This window comes from Anser brachyrhynchus (assembly GCF_964034855.1).
Source record: "Anser brachyrhynchus genome assembly, chromosome: 3".
NCBI classification, from domain to species: Eukaryota; Metazoa; Chordata; class Aves; order Anseriformes; family Anatidae; genus Anser; species Anser brachyrhynchus.
The window spans coordinates 6,920,496-6,929,746 of NC_137696.1; the positions used below are offsets into that span (position 1 = coordinate 6,920,496).

General features: G+C 46.5%; 1 long non-coding RNA gene across 1 annotated transcript; it reads left to right on the top strand.

The window, feature by feature from the left end:
• Positions 1–2,056: 2,056 nt before the first annotated feature.
• Positions 2,057–8,566, top strand: LOC308193353. The gene is made up of 2 exons (XR_013949575.1): positions 2,057–2,741; positions 7,636–8,566. It is a non-coding gene; the product is annotated as an uncharacterized lncRNA (long non-coding RNA).
• The last annotated feature ends 685 nt before the right edge of the window (positions 8,567–9,251 follow it).

The following is a 9,251-nucleotide window of genomic DNA, read 5'->3' on the forward strand; positions in this document are numbered from 1 at the left end:
TGGCAGAGAACAGTTGTTGCTCAGTTACAGTTTTCCCCACTCACTGTCTGAAAGGACAAATTGCAATTCTCCGAATCCAATTTCCTCAGCCTCCTGTGAGACAGCTGAAAACAAGCACTCTGACTTCAAAACATACCTGAACTTTGCAACTCTTTGGAAGAGAAATATTGCTGCCTTTCATGATGGGGATATTGTCCAACGCTGACTGAAATCCACTTGTTTCCTGACACATACACCCTGGAAAAGTTTGTGCTAGACTCAAAGATAACTTACCCAAACTCCGTTGTCTTCTGGCTTTTTTCCCCGATCTCTTCTTCATCCAGCTCCTCCAGCATACAGGGAATGCATTTCCCTCTCAAAGGGATTGGGTGGATTGGTTACTGTTTCCTCTAGCAGTCCTAGAGCAGTCCAGGAAGAACATGCTCCATCCATAGCCCCCTGTAGAGCAGAACTAGGCTGACATCAACCTCTATGTTCTCTTCCCTCAAGTCAGTCATTCACAAGGAACTGAAAAACAGAAAGGGGATACTTAGAAGAGGTCAAGACAGACCAATATGGAAAAAAAGACTCAGCATATGTTGATGCTTCTGGCTTAGCAGCTACCATTGTTCAGATCTATTATCACTTTTTTTTTACCCTCTATTTAATAAGGACCTTAAGGTTTTCCCAGAAAAGATAAACTTAATTTTTTTAAAACATCAAAAAACTTTTTTCAGGTTGAGCAGCACCGGACCCAGCTGATTACAAGTTTCCCTAGACCTCTGCATCATGTCCATGCTTAGCCAACATGAAACACAATCTTCCTAGCTTTGTATCTTAGACGAAGGTAAGACAACACAAGCTTACATAGCCAGGAAGAGCATTTATCAGAATATTCTCACCCAGGGACAACCTTTCAGGTTTCTCTAACTACTTTTCTAACTACTAAAAGTAACTCAGTTCTGAGCTTCATGTTTCCCAAAGACCTATTCCATGAGAAGTTATTTGTTCATCTATACCTGTATCTATACTTAAAAAACAAATGGGTGCCTTATCAAACCTCCCTACAAAGAGCTAAAAGCTAGCCAGCCTTCAAGTCAAGCCCCTGCAAAAGCAGGACACCACAAGCCAGGCGAGAAGAACAACCCCTCCAGCACACTAACCAACTAGGGCACCCACAAAATCACTCATGCAAGGACTGAAGACCCAGACCTAAGCTCACCTGGAGCTTACTGGGTCCATGGGCAGGGGCTGGGATGGTCCAGGTAAGGCCGGTCAGGGCAATAAAAGGCCTGTCAGTGCTTCCAGGTAACAGGGCTTAGAAAGCCATGTACTCTCAAGTCTTTGAGTCAAAGGATGTCTGAGGCTTACGCAATGTTGACGATGCACGTGCAAACAACCTGAGGAGACAGGTGCAGCCAGAGCAGCTCAGTGGCTTAATCCATGACAGCAATAAAGGGAGCAAACAGGCTGTGATCTTATCTGTGGTTCTGCCACTTCACATCTGCTTTGTTCTAGCAAGAGAAACTGTTTGCTCCAGAGACAGTTTCAAAATGCATTATTTCTACCTCTCCAGCCTCTAGGACTCATTTCTGGGGCTGTGCGTTTAATTTGAAAGAATGCTTTCCTTGATTTTCTCTATTTCTCTCTCCTGACATTTTTTTCATGTACTATGTTTTACCTGGTCACGATGCTTACCAAATAAGTCACAAACTTTAAGGCAAGAAAGGATTTTCATGAGAATTTGCCTTTTGGAGAAGCACTTGCCCACTTCCAGTCGATCTAATGCACTTTTACTCTGTGCATTGTAACACATCCCTAAGTCACAAATATGCCTTTCTATTCTCTGGTACTTCACCCTCAGAACCAAACTTCTTTTTACTGTGTTAACCACTGGTCTCAAATCCCTCAACAACTGCATCCTAAAAGCAACAACGCAGGTATACCTAATGTGGCATGACAGCCTAGGAGTTTGGGTATTCCGGTTAAATGAAAATTAGGCAGAGCTCCCTAACAAGCCCTCCTCACCGCCACAGGCCTAAATTTGGCTCCTGTGGGTGTTTTGCTGTCATACCTATGTGGGAATAGAAATGTTGTTTTTGCAGTGTTACATTGTATAGAAGGAAGGAATGTGGTATGGAGATATGCTTACAGTGATAAGAAAGCTCAGCAGGTGTCCTCCTAAAATGCAGACAACCAGACTCCTTAGAGCAATCAGGTGAAAATCACTATGTTAAGTCAAGCCAGATAAGGGGAGAAAACATTACCATCTCAAAAACAGGCCGGCAACTGAAGGCCAGGCATTGTCTGTGAAGCATCAGGTAGATTGTGAACCTGGATTACCCACTCCAGTGGGGAAACAGGGGAGGGTCCTGTCATCAAAAAGTATATAAACTGTGTTTTTGGAACTAGTAGGTGCGCTCTCCTGCTTGTGGGGCGCCCGCCATTGCAATCGCGAATAAATTACTACTTCACTGAGATCCTCGCCTGAGCCTAAGTTATTGGCTACGGAGTGTTTCTCACATTTGGGGGCTCGTCCGGGATCCAGTCACCTACCGGGGAGCCCCACCGCCGCAGCAGCAGGAAGGCATGCCCCGCTGATTTCAGCGGTCCTGTGCATCGACGGCGGCGGTTCTGCGGAGAGCTGACAGAGGGCCCGAGACTGATTAAAGAGGCAGGATCCGTGAAGTAGTGGGGAAAGGGAAGAAGGTAGGCACTCAGGGTTTTAAGAATTGATCCGGTAACTCTGTGCACAGACCAAGGTAAGAAATATTAAGTATTGCCTCGGGGGTCGGGTGAGACTCTGTGTGATGTGTGATGTGTGATTGAGACGTACTTTTGTACGAAGCGAGTGTGGAGTCCTGATCCGCGGTTCCGTAGCTCCGCGAGGGGCGCGGCCGGAGACGGACGAAGCGTGAGATAAGGGAGAGAAAGGAAGAGTCTCGGGAAATTTGGTGTGCGGTAATCCTTGCACGGGGTAGTGCTCGGAGTACACCAGGGAATTTTGGTGTGCGGTAAGCCTTGCACAGGGTAGTGCTTGGCAGTACACCAGGGAAATTTGGTGTGCGGTAATCCTTGCACGGGGTAGTGCTCGGAGTACACCAGGGAATTTTGGTGTGCGGTAAGCCTTGCACGGGGTAGTGCTTGGCAGTACACCAGGGAAATTTGGTGTGCGGTAATCCTTGCACGGGGTAGTGCTCGGAGTACACCAGGGAATTTTGGTGTGCGGTAAGCCTTGCACGGGGTAGTGCTTGGCAGTACACCAGGGAAATTTGGTGTGCGGTAATCCTTGCACGGGGTAGTGCTCGGAGTACACCAGGGAATTTTGGTGTGCGGTAAGCCTTGCACGGGGTAGTGCTTGGCAGTACACCAGGGAAATTTGGTGTGCGGTAATCCTTGCACGGGGTAGTGCTCGGAGTACACCAGGGAATTTTGGTGTGCGGTAAGCCTTGCACAGGGTAGTGCTTGGCAGTACACCAGGGAAATTTGGTGTGCGGTAATCCTTGCACGGGGTAGTGCTCGGAGTACACCAGGGAATTTTGGTGTGCGGTAAGCCTTGCACAGGGTAGTGCTTGGCAGTACACCAGGGAAATTTGGTGTGCGGTAATCCTTGCACGGGGTAGTGCTCGGAAGTACACCAGGGAAATTTGGTGTGCGGTAATCCTTGCACGGGGTAGTGCTCGGAGTACACCAGGGAATTTTGGTGTGCGGTAAGCCTTGCACGGGGTAGTGCTTGGCGGTACACCAGGGAAATTTGGTGTGCGGTAATCCTTGCACGGGGTAGTGCTCGGAGTACACCAGGGAATTTTGGTGTGCGGTAAGCCTTGCACGGGGTAGTGCTTGGCAGTACACCAGGGAAATTTGGTGTGCGGTAATCCTTGCACGGGGTAGTGCTCGGAGTACACCAGGGAATTTTGGTGTGCGGTAAGCCTTGCACGGGGTAGTGCTTGGCAGTACACCAGGGAAATTTGGTGTGCGGTAATCCTTGCACGGGGTAGTGCTCGGAGTACACCAGGGAAATTTGGTGTGCGGTAAGCCTTGCACGGGGTAGTGCTTGGCAGTACACCAGGGAAATTTGGTGTGCGGTAATCCTTGCACGGGGTAGTGCTCGGAGTACACCAGGGAAATTTGGTGTGCGGTAAGCCTTGCACGGGGTAGTGCTTGGCAGTACACCAGGGAAATTTGGTGTGCGGTAATCCTTGCACGGGGTAGTGCTCGGAAGTACACCAGGGAATCTGGTAAACTCATAGGTGTGTGGTAGCCCTTGCACAGGGAAGTGCTTGGCAGTACACCCCCATTTTCCAGGATAGGAAAAATGGGAAATATGAGTTCCAGGGGACAGGGAGATATCCCTGGGGGAGTGCCTCCCGACTGTCCTTTAGGAAGGATGTTGAGAAATTGGAAGAATAACCCCAAAACTAAGGAAAAAGATAGGAAGAAAATGGTTAAATATTGTGTATCAGTCTGGACGAAAGAACCAATTAAAGGAGCTGCAGTATTTTGGCCAAAATACGGGTCTGACAAAGATTGGGTATGTCAGGCCTTAAATTTTTATGTTAATAACAAATTTCCATTTTCGGAAGAAGAATCTGAGTATGCAGCTTGTTGGATACAAGGAATAAATTTGGTTTTGAGCAAAATCAGAATAAAGAGGGAAAGAAAAAGGAAGAGACAAGTGATAAATGGGACCTTCTGGATAACTTACCTCCTCCTTATAACCCCCAAGTTGCTGCAGCAGCAGCGGCTGCTGTAGCAGTTCCTCCGAAAGAAGAGACAGGAACTATAGATAACATTAGCTCTGGGAACAGGAGGTACCCCAAACTGGTAAAAGAATTAGAACAAGGTAGAAGAGGTACTGAAAATTTTGCCTTCCCTGATACTAACAGCACTAACACTAACTGTGTATCCTCTTAAGTGAACTTCCCCCCCTCCTTACCAGCAGAGAGGTTAGGAGTTTCCTAGGACCTAACTTATACTCTTGGGGAGGGGGAATTATGTATATAAATATGTTGTTTACAGGGAAAGAAATGGGAATGATCAGGAGGAGAGCTGCAATACAAAAATGGGAAAGAACTCATCCTCCAGGACCAGGGGTAATACCGGCAGGGCAGAAATAACCACTTGCCGATCCTGGCTGGAAGAATAATAGTGTGCAACACAGAAATCATATGAGAGACTTGGGGTCAGAATGAGAAAGTACTTGGGGATGAATCCTGAGGACCCGGTATCCCAAGGGCTCTTGAAAGTTCATTTTGTGATTGAAGCCTGGCAAGATGCACAGAAAATGCTCCAGAAGGTGGGGGGGATGTAGTGAACAGTCACTGGGGGGCCCTCCTGTGGGAGGCCCTGAACGTGTGTGTCAAGAGGGGAGATGAGAAGGAAAAGCAGAGAGTGAAACTAATGGTATTGACAGTGTAGCAGGTAGTGAGGCAGAGGGTTGGAGAAAGAGGAAGAAAATCTTCAGGGGGAGTCAGGGCCAGGATGGAAAAGAGGGGAAGAGAGATGAAGGAATGGCAGGCAAGGAAAGCTACCCGTGTTGTGACCTGAATCTTAGCAGGGACAGGCTTTGATAGGATGTTTTAAGTGTGGGCAGGCTGGCCACTTCAGGTAGGAATATCCGGAGTGGAAGAAGGAGGAGAGAAGGAAAATGGGATGAGGGAGAAAGGTATGGAATTAAGTTGGCTAATGACTGAGACTTTGGAGAAAGTACAGGCTGGAGAAAGATAGGAAGAAGTGTTAAAAAGGGTTATTAAAGGTGTTAAAGGTGTGGTATGTAATGTTTGACAGAGCTGTTTTTTTGAATGAGTTGGGAAAGTTGAATGAGCAGGGAAAGAGGATGTAGGCATTATCTAAGTAACCGTCTAGAAGTTTTGGTATATTTGCTGTGGTGTTTGGTCAGTTTCCCAAGTATCGAGAAGGGGGGGGGCAGGGGGGGCAGCCTGCTCCACCAGGGGCCTCTCCACAGGCCGCAGGGGGCTTCGGCTCCGGCGCCTGGAGCGCCTCCACCCCCTCCGTCTGTGCTGACTTTGGTGTCTGCGGGGAGGTTTCTCACTCCTCGCTCTCCCAGCTGCTGTTGAGCAGCAGGTTTTTGTTTGTTTGTATGTTTGTTTTCGTGGATGTGCTCTCACAGAGGCACGGACTGTGTTGCTCATGGCTTGGCTCTGGGCAGCGGTGGGCCCCTCTGGGGCCGGATGAAATTGTCCCTTATCTGCTACGGGGTGGTTTCTGGATTCTCCTCGTGGGGGCTGCCACTGCAGCCCCCTCCCGAACCTTGCCATCAAACACAATACACAGGGGCAGCTAGGTCATTACTGGCCTGTAAAGTATCAGGGATTAAATTAACTAATGAAACCCTAACAAGTGATGGGGGTAGAAGGGGCTGGGGTAACAGTGCCACCTTTGGGGGGTACCAAGCTGAGACTAGGGGATAAAATGATCTCTGGGCAATTATTGTATGTACCCAAGGCAGGGACTAACTTGTTGGGAAGGGATTTGATGATGAAATTGGGCATTCAAATAGTAAATTGTTAGACTGGAATAACAGTGGTATTAATGGAGTGCTCTCAGGCCCTGAGAGCAAAGATATATTCACCTCTGACTGGAAAGACTCTGAAGTGGGGGCGGAAGCAACAATACATATGGACAGTTTTACCTCAGGGGTTTACAGGGCCTCTGATTAATTTGGGCAAAGTTCTAGAACAGATTTTGGAGCAATTCCAACCTCCCAAGGAGGAATTTCTGTTACAAAATGTGTATGATTGTTTATTGTCAGGACAGGAGAAAACAGTTGTGAAGGAAGCTACTAACAAGCTATTCAACTTTCTGGGAAAGCAGGGCTTGGGAGTATTGAAAAATAAATTACAATACGTAGAAAGAGAAGTCAGGTATTTAAGGCATCTAATGTCTGAGGGAAAACTGAGAATAAATCCAGAGAGGATTCAGGGAATTGTTGAAAACTAAGAAAGAACTAAAAAGTTTTTAAGAGAGATTTCTGTAAGGAATCAGGAGCCACGAAGCCTGAGGGAAAATGGATACTCCCTGATGGGAGAGAAATGCTGAATAAAGCACCAATGAGGCAAATATGATGTTTTACATCAAGAGAGTCATTGGGAGATGCAAGCAATGTGTGATGTTGTGCTAAGAAAGTATGTCTGTGTAGGAATATACACTTTAGTGAAGCAAATATGCAGAGGATGTACCATATGTCAAAAAGCAAATAAAAAGGTCATTTGTAACTAACCTAGAGGGGGACGGGAGCCAGGGATTCGACCTTTACAAAGTATACAGGTAGACTTTACTGAGTTACGTAAAGGAGGGAGATTTAAGTACTTGTTTGTCCTAATTGGCCACGTGACTGGATGGGTGTAAGCTTTCCCCTCTTATCTGCCACTGCAAACACGGTGGCTAAGGTATCACCGGAGCAAATAGTCCCTAGATATGGGATAGCTGAAAACATTGATTCAGATCAAGGAAATAATTTCACTTCACAAGTACTGCAAGGGTTAATGCAGGCCTTAGAGATTGAGTGGGCTTTTCACACCCCCTGGCACCCCTCCTCTTCTGGGAAGGCAAAGCGAATGAACCAGACATTAAAGAAGCAATTAACTAAATTAGTGTTAAAAACCCAACTTCCTTGGGTAAAATGTTTACTTTTAGCACTCCTCCAGGTTCAAACAGCACCAAGAAACAATATAGGAATTTCACCGTATGAGATGCTGTTCGGATTACCCTGTCTGGGCAGAAGGGATGAGATACCACAATTCGAAACAAGAGAGTTTTCTTAAGAACTGTGTTCTGGGGTTGTCCTCTTCTTTGTCATTTCTCAGGACCCGTGGGAAATTGGGTCCTGATTCAGACCTGGAAAGGATCAACTCCGGCCCGAATGGGAAGGACACTTCCAAGTACTACTAACCACTGAAACAGCCATAGGAACTGCGGAAAAAGGTTGGACTCACTATACTCGAGTGAAGGCATCCGTCGACCCTAGTACCTGGGAAGCTGTTCCTACAGAAGACTTGTTGGAAGCTGAAATCGAAGAGAAAAATCTCATAGTGGACTCTGAGCGGGATAAGAGCTTGCGATTGTAAACTAACCTTTTATTTTCACAGGTAACTAATGAGTGTGACTTGTGATTGAGAGAAAGGACTGGCCTATAGTGAATTGAAGTGTTCCCAAGGGGGGTTTGTTATGGTAGTAGTGTATATCTTATTCTTTGTATTGATAATTATTTGGAAACCTAAGGTTTAAAAATAATGAAAGGGAAAAATCAATTATTAATTTTGTTTTTAGTGATTATAGGCCTCAGAGAAAGCCTTGGTCAATTGGCAACTTGGAAAAGGCATGACCAGATAATAGTAAGATGGGATACCCCATAAAAATATGGGTGAATGTGACAGAGGGTTATGTACCACAATCTGTCATGTTTGATGTTTGTGAGGTGTTAGCTTGTGGAGATTTAAATGCCCAATGACAACTGAGCAGAGACAACAAATAACTGGGAGAGGCCCAACAGCCAGATTGAGAATAGCTGTATGGAAACAATCCTCTATTGCCATCAGAGAAAGGGAGAAACTCAAGGAGAAAACAGGAGAGAAAACAGGAGGCCCTCTTTGAAATGCGGCAGTTCAAACATTTGAGATTGAAACAGGGTATGGGGTTGTGAATGCCTGGATAGAATGGGTCAAATATACTGTCCAGAGTCTCAACCATAGCAATTGCTATGCTTGTGCCTCGGGATGACCGATTGCCCAGATAGTGCCCTGCCCATTGGGGTGGACCAAGGATTCCCAGGGAATGCGATGTATGATTGCATTGTACCAAGAAAAGACTGCCTGGGGAAATGAGGCCTGTAAGTCTCTCTCTTTGCTATTCCCTTCCTTGCATGATAGCAGTATCAGGGCTCCCCCTGTATTCTCCACAGCTATAGGTAACCATACAGCTTGCCTCTCACGGCAGGGTGTGAGTGCTACCTGGCATCTGGGAGAATTTGCCTTGTGCACGAGGACCTTGAATGCTACCGAGGACTTGATGGGAAACTATTCAAGATTTGAGATCCCCAGGGCAGATCTCTGGTGGTACTGTGGAGGGAAGATCTTACGGTCCACCCTACCATCTAACTGGGGAGGCACTTGTGCACTTGTTCAATTAGCTATACCCTTCACCCTGGCATTTGAAAGAGAAACATCACAAATACCCAGAAGAAGTAAAAGAAGCTTAGGAGTATCATTTGATGATAGAGCATACGTAGATTCTATTGGGGTGCCTAGAGGAGT